Here is a 14,714-nt window from a genome sequence, read left to right as displayed (position 1 = left end):
AAATTTAAACAGTAACAAAGTAAAAAATTTTAAAAGACCAAAAGACGAATAAATAACCACAGATACAGCAGAGATGTAAAAGTGTATTGAAATAAAATTATAAATAGGTATTTAAGTGCAAATTAGGAAATTTGGATTACATTGATTAATTTTAGCAAGATATCATGCCAAAATTGGCTCAAGAAGAAATAGAATTTAAATATATCAGAAATTTTTAACATATGAAAATATTCAAAAGCCTAGTTTTTGATCATTTACCAGTGAGTTCTATACCTATGCTATCATTCAAATAGCTAATAATTAACTTGATCTGATGTTGGTAATTTCAACCTGTTTTATGGTGAAACATATGAACTGCATCTCATATATGCATCAAATAAATGTAAGTAGTCCTCAGTTTATGCAGTAGTGTGATAATAATAGTGAAATATAGTTATTAAATATTAAGTAGATAATAAAAATAAATGCACATCTTGCTTCTTATTAATATGGTAAATAAGATCTATAAGTAACTCTGATATCTATCATAATTTTGAAAAGGTGATGAGCGCCAAAGTTATTTTGAAATATATCTCAAAATTTTATTGTTAAAGAAGTAACAGATACTGTTAATATTACTGTGGTTTGTTGACTACATTTATAATTAGGGAAATTGCTACAATTCAGTTTCAAGTTAGTGGAAATAAACATGTGCCCTTAACTGATTCAAATTTTTGGATACCCTAATTCTATCCATGGAAACCTCTGTTCATACACCCCAGGTTAAAAATCTCAAAAGGTAAATTATTTAACCTTTTGTACTTGAATTTTCTCATCTGTTAAATGGTAAAATGGGAATAATAATAGTACCTACCACAGTATATTGTTGAAAGAAACAAATTTATATATATATACACCATATATATATATAAACCCATATATATATATACACACCATATATATATAAACCCAGTAGAAGAAAGATGCAAATAAATATATATATTTATATATATATAAACCCAGTAGAGGAAAGATGCAAATAAATATTTTATATATAAATATATATTTATATATGTATTTATATATACTTATAAATATATAATTTAATATATTTATAAATATATTATATTTTATATAATATTTATATATATTAAATATTTATAAATATATAAATATATAAATATAAAAAATAAAATATATATAAGTATATATAAATATATATTTATATATATAAACCCAGTAGAAGAAAGACACAAATAAATATTTGCTGTTGTTGTTATTGATGTTATGAATCATTCAATGGATAGCCAATTCCTATCTAATAAAAGTTGTTCCAGAATATACTGAAAGATAAACAATTCCAAGCTGATGTAATGAAGCTAGTGCAATTATCCAAAACCAGATAAAGACAACACACAAAAGCAATTTTAGGACTATTTCACTAAATACAGATGGAAGAATTCTAAAATAAATGCATTTAGAAACAATAAATCATGCTCAGTTTGTGAACCAACATCAGAAGATTTATTAATGGTATTCAGCACATTAATAGACTCAAAGATAAAAATTATATCATTATCTCAATAGACACACAAAAAAGCAACTAAGTTCAACACTTATTTAGGACAAAAAATCAGCAAACTAGGAATAAAAGAGAACCTCCTCAATTCGAAAAACACTATAATCTCAAGAAGCACAGTAAAATGTATACTTAATTAAGAAGATGTATATGAAAGCCCTGTATGATTAAAAATTAGCAAGGGTATCCACTATCACCTGTATTATTTTTCAGAGTTTGAAATGTATATTAAAATAAATAAGATGTATAAGGAATTCATATACATAGAAAAATCAGCAGAATAAATAGAAATATCATTAGTAAAAATAAGAAATTTTTGCATGTTTGTTGAAATCAAAATAAATATTAAAATATGAATTGAAGGCCGGGAGTGGTGGCTCTCGCCTGTAATCCCAGCACTTCGGGAGGCCGAGGTGGGTGGATCACGAGGTCAGGAAATTGAGACCATCCTGACTAACACAGTGAAACCCTGTCTGTAGTAAAAATACAAAAAAATTAGCCAGGCATGGTGGTGGGCACCTGTAGTCCCAGCTACTCGGGAGGCTGAGGCAGGAGAATGGCGTGAACATGGGAGGTGGAGCTTGCAGTGAGTGGAGATCACGCCACTGCACTCCAGCCTGGGCGACAGAGCGAGACTCCATCTCAAAAAAAAAAAAAAAAATGAATTGAATTCCTCTACATCAAAAACAACCAGTTACAAAATATAATAAAAAAATACAACTAGCATTTTATTAGTAGTAACAGAATCTAAGAATTGTAATAGTAACAATCACTAAAAGTAGCGATAATCTCAATGTAAAAAATACTAAAATCTTTCTAAAGGGTATAAAGGAAGGTCAATGGAGAGAATCTGTGGTGTTGGATAAAAATAACTATTATAAAAATTGAATTTTCCCCAAATTAATTAATACAACTACTCCAGTCATAACTCTAATTGTCTTGTAAAATAATTTAATAGGTTTATTCTAAAATTTCTATGAAAGTATAAACCTTCATGAATATCTAAGGATAAATTCTGAAAAAAAGTAGGAAAAAAGAGACTAGATATGACACAAATTGAAACAGTAGTATTAAAACCATATAGTACGAATAAAAGTATAGATCAATAAATCAATGGAACCAAATATAAAGTCTTGAATAGATCTATGTATGTATGGGTATTTAGCATTGGATAAAAGTATTCCTACAAATCAATAGAGTGAATATAGACTATTTTATAATTATGTTGGACAAACTGGAATACTATATCAAGAAAAGTAAAACTGAACTCATAATATCATTTACAATGGTGAACTCTGGTTAAAAACCTTAATGTAAAATAAAAAGAAATAAAACCCTGAAATGTGTAGAAGAAATGGTTTTCTTAAATAAAACTACAAAAGTATAAACCAAAAGATAAAATTTTGATGAATCTAATTAAGAATTTCTACCCAATAAACAGGCTGATGACACATAGGAGAGTGTATTTGCATTGGGAAAATGGCAAGGGATTTCTGTTTTCTTATAAGAAAGGCCATGAGAAGTAAATACCACTGCTGCAATAACCAGAAATAATAAAAATAAATTTTAAAAAATATTTGGAAAAAATCGGATTGCTGCAGAAGCAACAAAGAAAATTCCTTTCTCAGATTAGCTCATTTTCTTCTCTAAGGCATTTGTGAATCTGGATGTAGACTGAGGACAGAGCGGCTTTATTAGGGAAAAAAAAAATCACCAAAGCTTTTGATATTATTTGGCTTAGGATGATACATTAGAATCTAGAAGAACCCCAGATTTATGTCTGTTTTCCCCACAGGGTATTTGCAGGGGTTTGGGATGTTAAAGGAGACTAGGAATGTGGATCAGAAACTTCTAAAAGAGATCATTACATCTTTCACAGTTTCATGGTAATTAGGAGACAAAACCTATTAAAGAGGGAGGCCCTATTTTCAACACTGAGTTAGTATCCTGTAGATATTTGCAGATATTGATGCTATATGGAGTAGGAGGCTAACAGGCTGATTTCAAAACCTGTAAATAAAATAATTGAATCTTGCAGTCTTTCAGAACCATAGAGGCAGAGTCTTACCAGTCTCTTGGTGCTTTCTACAAACCAGAGATGTGCTGAGTTTCTCTAAACTACAACCCAGCTCTGACTCATCTAAAGCACTTTTTGAATTAAGGTAACCAGCCCCTTATCCTGTCTGGCTAACAGACAGAATAAATGGAAAAGAAAGAAAGATAAACAGAAAGAAAAAAAGGCAAACGGAGAAGGTGACAAGATGATAATAGCTATCTGAAAAGATGGCAGCAGCAATGATGGCAGATTTTTAAGTATTTCAATATCTCCTCATAAAAACAGAGTAACTAGGCCAGGTGCAGTGGCTCACGCCTGTAATCCCAGCAATTTGGGAGACTAAGGCGGTGGACCATCTGAGGTCAGGAGTTTGAGACAAGCCTGACCAACATGGTGAAACTCTGTCTCTACTAAAAATACAAAAATCAGCCAGGCATGGGGGCATGTGACTGTAGTCCCAGCTACTCGGGAGGCTGAGACAGGAGAATTGCTTGAACCCGGGAGGCGGAGTTTGCAGTGAACCAAGATCGTGCCACTGCACTCCAGCCTGGGTGACAGAGAGAGACTCTGTCTCAAATAAAAACAAAAACAAAAACAAAGCAAAACAAAACAAAAACAAACAAACAAAGAAACAAAAAACAGAGTAACTAGATAAGCCCTCTTTCCCCTGGAAGGAAGAAACACCATCCAAAGTCTCTGATGTTCTTTTACATACCATGTTAAGTATGCAATAAAAATTTACTAGAAATGCAAAGTGACAAGACAATGGGACCCCTAATCAAGAGAAAAATGCAACAATAGAAGCAGATCTGGATGGTCCAAATATTGGAGTATTGGATTATCACTGTAGAATTGACCTACCTGGGAATTGGGGAAAAAAAAATCCTGGTTTCCATCTCTGCTAATTTATAAGCAGATGTGGTGGAATCATTCCCTGGAATATTGTGTACATAATTTAGAAGCAATGGAACCATATACCATTGCAATTTGAATAGATAATAACAGAATGCTGAGTGACCAAATTAAGTAACACTGTGCATATGTACACAAAACACTGTGGGGTTTGTTTTTTTGTTTGTTTTTTGAGACGGAAAGTCACTCTGTCGCCAGGCTGGAGTGCAGTGGCGCCATCTTGGCTCACCACAACCTCCGACTCCCTGGTTCAAGCGATTCTCCTGCCTCAGCCACCCGAGTAGTTGGCATTACAGTCATGTGCCACCACGTCCCGCTAATTTTTGTAGTTTTAATGAGATGGAGTTTCACCATGTTGGCCAGGCTGGTCTCAATCTCCTGACCTCGTGATCCGCCCATCTCGGTCTCCCAAAGTGCTGGGACTACAGGTGTGAGACGCCACGCCTGGCCTAGAGGATTTTTTAAAGAAAATTTTGGTCCCATTAGCAAAATCCTTTTGTCTCTTGTTTTAAACATAGATATTCTAGAATACTTTTTAAAGAGAATTTTGGTCTCACGAAAAATCAGAGGAATGAAAATTTTAAAATTAATACTATAAGTTTTATCCCCTAGTTTGGCAAAAATTTGAAAGCTGAATAATATCACTTGGTGAGGATATAAAGTAACGGACACTTTTGAACTGCTGATAGGAGTATAAATTGGTACAGTCATGCTGGAGCAATTATTAATTGACCATTGCATAAAGCAAACCCGACAGTTCCATTTTTAAGTACTTACATTAAATTCTTATGTATGTGCACAAGAGGACAAGTATGAGAATATTAACCACAGCATTGTTTGTCATGGTGCAGTAGGGGAATAGACAAAGAAAATCTTAGGTTTCATTTGAAGGAATACTAAACATTGTAAAAGAGAATTTAGATCTCAAAAGCTAATTTTTAAGTTAATAAAGCAAAATACAGAACCATATGTATCATATACCAATTACATACAATTTAAAATGCTCAAGTATAGCAACACTTTACATTATCTAACTGTACTTTTACAACTAAAAATATTGAAAATGATGGTTTTTCCTGGGAAGAAGGGAAAGGGAAATGAAACAAAAAATGTAAATTAAAAATGAGACATTGGCTACATCTACAATGCTTCATTTTGAAAGGAAAGAAAAAAAAGACTAGTGGAGAAGATGACAATAGCTATCTGGAAAGATGGCAGCAGCAACTATGGAAAGTTTTGGAATCTTTCTATACCTCCTCATAAAAACTAGATCGCTTTTATGTAACTATCTAGTTACATAGTTATCCTGTAACTATCTAGAATGGAATGGAAATTATAAAGGGGCTTCTGGGGTTGCAAGCAGTTGTATTTCTTGGTCTAGGTGGTGTTTGACTTGTAATAATTTCAAAAATTGACAATAGCAGCTGTGTATACATAATTAGAATATATGTCTTTGTCATATTATTTGTACTTTACTGTTGCATTAAAATTCCTCCAAAAATATAATCAAATATGTTGGTGGATCAACATCAAGATATTAAAAAGCTGGTATACATATTTTCCTCAAAGCCCAAAGTTATAAGCCACAAAACCCACTTGTTATTCATTTCTCTAAGCCTAGATTCAACAATAGGCTCTGAGCTTGTTTGATTGCCGTATTCTACTTGATCATAAATAATATACATAGGATACTATATTTAGAAGTACTGCTTATTCAAAATTCTGGAAGTTCTCAGTAAATTTTATACTAAATTAGGAATGTTTTATCATTCATGAATAAAATGGGCAGATAGACTATAGTATGCAGAGATTTTTATAATAATAGTGACACATTTTATGATAATCTATCCAAATATTCCATCTATGTCCCAATAATGATAATAAAACTTACACTAAATGAGTTTATTATTTTTTATAGTTTAAAAATTAATTTTATACACATTATTAGTTGATTTTCTCAACATATCTAAGAATTCAGATGCAGTAACCATATTTTTAATTTAATTTAATTTAATATTTATTTGAGACAGGTTCTTGCTCTGTCACCCAGGCTGGAGTGCAGTGGCGTGATCACAGTTCACTGCAGCCTCTATCTGCCTGTGTTCAAGCAGTGCTTCCACCTCAGCCTCCCAAGTAGCTGGGACTACAGGCACAAGCCACCATGCCCACCTAACTTAAAAAGGATTTTTAAAAGACAGGGTCTTGCTATGTTGCCCAGACTGGACTTCAACTCCTGGGGTCCAGTGACCCTCCCACCTGGGCCTCCGAAAGTGCTGGGATTACAGACATGAGCCACTGTGCTGGGACAATACTAATTGATTTTTACTCTCTAACCTCAAAAGGTTAATTAACATGCCCAAGATTACATGAAAATTCATGGAAGAAATAAAATTCCAACTTAAGTGTTATTTTTCTTTAAGTCTGGTATTTTGCTATTAAAGTATTGATTTTTTTCTGGATTTCCTGCCTAGTCCATTGTAATTGGCAATAGAACTCATGGGTTTAACCTCATTAACTTAATGTTCTAACTGTGTTAATTAAATTAGGACAAGCATGATTAGACATTGAATTCTACCTGAAAAACATAAGGGATCCTCAAAAATATTTTATTTTGCTTTCAAACTCATTAAAGAGCACTAGGCAACCAAAGTAGATACACATAATAAGAGGAATGAAAAGCTTACTTTGTCATCTGCTAACAACCCTCACAAAGCCAAGCCCAAAGTAATTTCATAGACACAGATTTCCTTAGAAACCCTAGGGTTATAGGTTAGTTGCAATTAGGATATTAATAACAACATTGACATAGGTAATAAAAAAACTCTATTTGGCCAAGAACAGAATGTTTGAGAGTTTCAGATCTCAGTACTTTGCCATGCAACCTATTGCCATGCAATATTAAGGTGGTTAATATTGACCTACTGGCTCCAAACTTATGTAAAGGAGTTTGTAATATTGGTTTATCATAGCTATCCTTGTTGAGTTTTTATTCTATGTCAGAAGTAAAAATGAAAGTGCTAAAAGAGAATATGGGCATAAATTATGAAACCTCAGCCATGCAAACCCTCCTAATTTTAATTGCACTATTTAAAAATATATCAATCAGCTATAAACTATTTCTTGGGTGGCTACAAAACCTATTACTGAATTGTTTCTACAAATATTTACAAAGCAAACATCCCGAGTATCTATTGATCTCTCACAAGAAACTCTGGGAAACATATCCATTCAACAAATCAATTTAAAATATACTTATTGATCTGCTAGTAGCGCCAAACACTGAAATACCTTTTACATATTCAAAAATAAGTATGAGTTGAGGCTTCTTGCCCTCAAAGAGGCATCAATCTAGGAAGAAGAAAATACAGGTAATTAAATAATATAATGTAAGTACATTCTTATCTGTGATTGTAAAAATTATAATCTCTCCTCTATATCTTCATGCAGCCCACAGTCCTAAAAGAATTCAAGCTCTCTGAAGACATAGATGAGGAAGTAATTAGTTCTACACTGTAGTGAGGGAAGTTAGAGAAAATGTTTTAGAAGTTAAAATTTTCAGCTGACTCCTTCTGAATTTCATGTGGACTTCCACAACTTAAAACCCTTCTGGCAATGGAAAATATTTGCTGTTTGTTAAGACAAATTATTTTACTCAGTTTTTCTCGTCCATTCAATCACTTAGAGTTTTTAGATTGCAAGTAACAGAAATTCACTTAGAGTAAATGAGACCACATAAAATGAATTAACTAGAATAGATGTGATGATCAAACCTAAGGAAATCAGAAGGACAGATCTTAGAAGAAAAACCAAAAAGGTTCTGGAGAACTCCTCCAGGATCTACATTACAGAAAGTGATGAATAGTTTCTTCAAAATGCTGTTATCGGGAAAAAAACAAATGGAGTTACAATCCTATGTTAAAAGGATGACATGAAATATATATGCAAAATAGGCATGTCATAAATATATAATTTAACAAATTATTATGAAGCAAATACCATATAACAGCTGCTCAGATAAACAGAACATTTATCAGCAGTATGTAGGCCTTTAATGTGTCCTTTCCTAATCAGAATCCACTCATTTATGACTTTGTGAAAATAATTTTCTTGCTGCTCCTAAACTTATGTAAAGTTCAAAAACAAGCAAACTATTATCTATTCTTTCTCACTATAATCAAAGTCAAATTTTAGACAAGAAATAAGAGAAGAAATGAATAGAGAGTGAGTGAGAGAGACAGAGAGAGAGAGAATGCCTGCAGAGAGGAGGGAAGAAAAAGAGATTGACTCAGGTATTCAGGTTGACCAAGCTTGGAAAACATCCTCAGCCTTGACTGACAATGCTAATAAAGACTAAATCAAGAGAGAAATAGTACTTTAAGCAATACATGATGTCGATAACAGCAGAAATGTGAACTCATGCTGGCCAGGAAAATTGATAAATGTCTACTATATCCATGAATTTTCCATTAGTGCCACAACAGCAACAGTTCATATATAGTAAAAGATTTTCAAATGTCAGGAAACTATCCAATTTAAGACCATATATCTTGACTCAATCAAAAATCAACATCTTGACTTTGACTTCTTCATGTTCTTTATATTGCGGAGTTCATTTAAGACCTCAATCAAATGCTACCACTTTTAAGAAGCCAACTAAAGCCCTTGCAACTCTCCTCTAGACTAAAAGTTGGTATTTACCAGTCAGTATTACATTCTCTTTATGCTAACTTTTATTTTTTGGAAAATTTTATTGCATTTTGTTTCCATGTGGAAGCACTGACAACTGAAAAGAGGCAGCATGTTCCACTTACTTTTCTGAAAAACTGCATGGCTAGATTAACTTTCTCCCCACTCAGGACAGGATTGAATAAAACTTATCCACCACCCATCCCCCAGCAAAAGCTAAAAACGGGGAGTTGTGGCAATCACTTAAAAAAAATCAATGTGTAAGAATTCCCAGTTGGTCAGTAATCAGATTTGTTCTTTTTGCACTTGGAGGGCACTCCCTACCTCCTCACCCCTCCCAACCATCACCACCTCCCTCAAAGGAGACACGCAGAAAGTGCCTTCCAAATGGAAAACCTATTCTGTCCAGTGCCATAGGCTTAGATGTATCTGCCAATTCCAGCCAAAGGGATGGCCATCTGTCAACTTAGAAAGGTTGAGAGCTATGATGTCACCCCAGCATCATGGTCAGCTCCATGCCAGGATAACAGCCTCAAAGGTTAAAATACAGATAACACACCAGCACATACACATTTATGGGTGTTAAATACCAGAAAGTTAATCCACTTTAGAGATTTATCGAATGAGGAAAATAGGTTGATGGTAGGGCTGTATGTGTTGGGCACTGGTGCCTGTTGCACTCAGAATTAACACTGCTTAACTGACATCATGCTGGGGAAAAGAGGGAAATACAGTGGTAATAGAGGAAGTAAATGTAACAAAGGAACACAGCTTGCCTGAAATTATGTAATTTTTTTTCCTCTCTTGACTGTATAAGGCATTTTGAATTGGAAAAAATGTCTTTCCTTCACACTCTTCCAAATAATCAGAGGGAATATAAAAGCTGATTCAGAATACAAATAAAACCTGTTTCATCTTCCCCCCCACCCCACCTCCAAAAAAAATTATACTTCATACCCCAAGCCCATAAAGTACAGGGCAGGTAATTGATTTCCTAATTAGGAGGCAAACCATGTCCACCTTTGGGATGAGGCGGTTGCGCCAAGGGTCCCTTCTGAAAGCTCCAGCCCTGACCCTGACCTTTTCAGGCCTCAAAAGGTAAGCATCCATCTTCGGTGAAGTTTTAAGTCTCACTGGGGTGCCTGCCAGCCACTACCTCCTGGGCAGTGGGAGGTCAGGACCCTCCTGGCTTTCCTATGCATCCCCTGCCAGGTGTCTAGACTGTTCCATCCACGTGCAGCATTAAGCTTCATTCAGTTGGTAGAAGTGGGCACAGACCGGAGACAGCACCTTCTACATTAGTCATGCCAGACAGGCCACAGAGAGGAAACCAGAGGCCAGAAAAGTGATTTTAAAAGGAAAAGAAAGAGCAGCTTTTGTCACCCAAAACTTCAAAAGGATGATTTTTAAAAAATAAAATATGGGGACTTATTTTTTTTCCTCTGCAATGATGTGCCATTTTACTTGAGACATTAAAAAAAAAGGTTTAAGAGTAGCTGTTTTTTTGCTTTTTCGATTTAAACATTCATGGAAACAGATGGGACAGCAGTGCTGTGGTGTGGCTTGCATGTAAGTGGCCACGCTGATCTGAGTCCTTCAGACTGCACACTGGTATGGGCCTGGCTTCCCTTGATCTGGCATGGCAAAAAGTCTCCATCTGCCTAGAGAGAAGGAGTGGCCAAAAACAGTCATGCCAGACAGATGTCTGTTCATGACAAATGTCATGTTCATCCATTTTGGTTTCTTAGCCCATCTTCTCTCTTCCTTTTTCAATTGTCCTAACAGGCATTTCCTCCATGCAGATGGAGTGCACCTGGGTCCCAAACATCACTGATGTGAAAATGAAGAAGAGCAGCCCCTCAAAGCACAGTGGGATGAGGAAGACCACCGTGGCGGGTGGAAAGAAGGAGCTACACTCTGTCAAACTGACTTAAAAGGGCTGCATTTTTTCATGAGGAGAGATACAGGCATCTGCCATTCCTTCCCTGTTCAGTTCATAGGCTTCGGGAGATTTGAGCAATCTTCTTCACAGCAATCCAGGAAGTGGAATCCACCACAGTGAGGGCAGGCAAGGAAATGAGAGCTGTGCACATGATAAACAGGACAAAGCACTTCTGGTTGTTCTCTTTGATGCAGATGTTGACCCAGGGACAGTGGGGTTCCACCCTGCAAATGCACCTCTTACAAACACTGTGGCGGCAGGATCAGTCAGGCTTGATCTGATGTGGGACATGAGTACACCACATGCCTGGGCTTCATCTGTAAACTCGGGATGAATTATTTAGTGGCATTTCATTTAAGCACTGCTCTGGTGTCTGTCAGCATGGCCTGGCACTGGGAGGCCAGGGCCAAGAAAGTCAGAAGGTTGAACATAATTCCATTGATGGTGCTGTATGCATAGTCTCGGGATGGAATCAGCATGAAAAAGAGGACCACAAACTCTGCATAGAGGACCAGAAACCAGGTGATGATGGCACAGGCAATGCCACAGCCCTTGTGGATAAATCACATGGTTCTCACAGGACCAGGGTAGGGAGGTCGGACAGGCATCTCCAGCTATGGGTACTCTCTTTTCCTCTCAAAGTCTCCGAAGCGGTGGGTGGGGACCAGCATCATAAGCTATTCTATCCCTACTGGCTTTGTGATGCAAGAGGCAGTTCCCCAATCTCAGGACCCCATGGGGCTCCCGCCTTTACCATTGTCACCTCCACCACCGCATTCCCTTGAAGTCCCCAACCTGGGTCCTGGCCTTGGACTGTGGCCATGGCTCCTAGGCTGGAGGCCTGCTGCTCTCTGGACTAGGCCAGACAGGAGGCCTCTTTCTGCTAACTCTTAATATAATTTCCATTTAATGAGCATCTACTCTGAACTAAGCACTATGCTAAACATTTACAAGCACTAACTTTGACAGTAACCCCAGGAGATAGATACTTTTATCATCCTCATTCTATGGAAGAGGAAAATGAGGGTTAAATATATTAAGAGAATTTTTAAAGAACTGTCCTCCTTCTTACATGATCCAGGGCACAAAGTCGAAGTGCATCGATCACCTGATTGGTATGTTAGATACTCTTAACAGAGCTTGTAAGTACCAATATTAGAGGAGGAAATTTGGAAAGAGAAAGAAACATTCTAAAAAGTAAATTGAAATGTGTTTGCCATTTTAAGGTATTTTATCGGAAATAGTCTATGTTAAACAAGGATTATTATCTTAAACCAGATTTGTCAAACTTTATGACAGGAAATATATTGAATTTGACAGCAAAAAAGATTTCTTTGTAGAAGTAATACCAAGAAACAGTACCTAGTTTTTGAGAAAATTTAAATTCAATTTTGTATCACCTATTATAAGAAATCTCTATCACAGAATTTTGATATTAATTTGTTAAAAGATGACATATTTGGTGGCACTTTGTTATGTTAATAGGCTCCAATGAATCACATTTCTCAGCATTCACATCATTGATGTTGCCCTCCCACATGTTCCTGGTTATGTGACTTGCTTAGGAGAATGAGAAAACCACGTACATAGTGGGGCTTGTCCTCAAGGAGTATTGCTGCCACCATTCTAGACTTCCAGAAGATCAAAGACCACATGGAAAGGAAAGCAGCCATCACAAATGTCTCAGTCAAGCTGAGCTCCCAACAGCCCATCTAGCTGAATGAATCTGCATGAGAGAGCCCAGGATAACACTGCGGAGCCACCCACCTAACTCAAGGAATTGCAAGAAATAATGTGTTTTTTTGTTGTTGTTGCTTTAGGTCAGCAATAGACAATTGATTTGTAAAATGGTACCAGAATTGGATGGTTGCTAAAACACTCTCCTAAAATTTGTGGTATTGGTTTTGAGACTGGGCAGTGAGTTGAGAGGAGTTGAGAGGAACCTGCTATTAGAGGCTAGAAAGATGTTTTGTAGTATTGAAGCAATGACAAACTGTTCTCTGCAGTCTTTGGAGATAGAGAATAAGCCTAATGGTTCAGTAATGAATCTGTGGATCTAGCTAAGGAGAATTCTAGGCAGAGTTAAAAGTGTCAATTTTCTTCTTTGGTTGTATATGATAGAATAAAGAGAAAGAGGAGCTAAAAGGGGGATTTTACTTTATAAGGGGAATGTAAAGAATATGTAAAGAAGCTAAGAGTTGCTTAGTTGAAAAATCAAAACATTTCACATAATCTCCAGAGAGCAGAGAATTCTCATAAAAAGAAATGCCTTTAAAATAATTATCAAATCAGTGTTACAGCTCTAATACCCTTTGTTAAGACCTCAAGACAATTGAAGGAGGTGCCTAGTAGACCCTTTCATCTAGAACAAAAGGCTCTTTAGAATCTTATAAGCTTTGTCCCACAGCAGCCATACATGGAGTCTAAGGGAAAGAAAGAGGTCTGCCTTAAAAATAATTGTAAATGTGGCTTTGGGGGTCATCAAGTGAACTCTATCTGCCTTGCAGAAATATCACAAAGTTTTTAAGAGAATGTATCAGTTTGTACTGAAAAAGATAGAGACAGTTTGAAAAGAAAAGAAGCCATTATCTCCCCTAATTTACTGAGGGTTAGTAGACTGATAAAGCTACTCAGCTGCAAATGTAGGTCATTTCTTATTTGAAAAAAAAAAAAAAAAAAAAAAAGACATCTCATAGGCCAGAACTGGATTCTCAGAGATAAAAGCCAAGAATCACAGAAGACAATGCTTTAGAGAATGACTCCCAGCTCCCAGGAACAGAACTAGGCCCTGATCAAGGAACATTCCCTGCTTTCAGTGTGACTTGTGCCTGTCTGGCATTTAGAGTTGCTATGATCCAATGATTGCCATGTTCTCTTCCTTTCTTTTTTTGAATGGGAGTGTCTATTGCTCTCATTGCTACCTGATTCATTGTTGTGTGTTAAGTATGTGAGGGGCAAATAGCTTGTTTTTGTAAATAATGAGGATTTATATCAAAAGAGCTCCATCCAAAATACCTCATCCATATCCAAACCTGATTCTGTTTATTAGATCATAAACTCCCTAATTGATGCTATGACTGGATGAAGCCATCAGTGTTTCAGAGGTGATGAGTGTGTTTCGTGTATGAAAAAGACGTGAATCACTAGAGCCAGAAGCTGGACTGTGGAAGATTGCTGCCAAAATAGAATCCAGTGAATCACACCTTCCTGTAACCACATGCTTGTGATACCTCCTCCCTCATGGGATTTGCTTTTGCCAGTGGAACATCAAGCATTTGCATATTGGGGCTTCCTCTCTTGAAACATTGCTGCCCTATGTGAGGAAGCCTGGTCTAACCACCTGGAGGATGAAAGACCACATTTGGAAAGACACAAAGCCATCTCAGTTTTCTCAGCTGAAGTTAGTTCCCAGCCAATTTTTTAGATGGGTACAGCTGTTCAAGTAAGCCCAGGTAAATATAGCAAAAGAATTACCCAGTTACAACTTAGGGAACAGTATCAAAGCTTTCTGGAGCCTTTTTCATGCCTAACTAATGCTGAGAAATAGTAAACATTCAATT

The 14,714-nt window shown here is 36.1% G+C and overlaps 1 long non-coding RNA gene and 1 pseudogene across 5 annotated transcripts in view; both read right to left on the bottom strand.

Moving 5' to 3' along the window:
• LOC129036929 (uncharacterized) overlaps positions 1-14,714 on the bottom strand; it is an 806,216-nt gene that overhangs the window by 224,507 nt on the left and 566,995 nt on the right. The gene's annotated exons all lie outside the window — the stretch shown is intronic.
• On the bottom strand, positions 10,809-11,828 carry LOC129036930 (palmitoyltransferase ZDHHC3-like; annotated as a pseudogene).

This window comes from Pongo pygmaeus, chromosome 4, assembly GCF_028885625.2.
Source record: "Pongo pygmaeus isolate AG05252 chromosome 4, NHGRI_mPonPyg2-v2.0_pri, whole genome shotgun sequence".
Lineage (NCBI taxonomy): Eukaryota > Metazoa > Chordata > Mammalia > Primates > Hominidae > Pongo > Pongo pygmaeus.
Note: the sequence above shows the minus strand (reverse complement) of the source record. Positions and strands in the feature narration are given on the sequence as shown.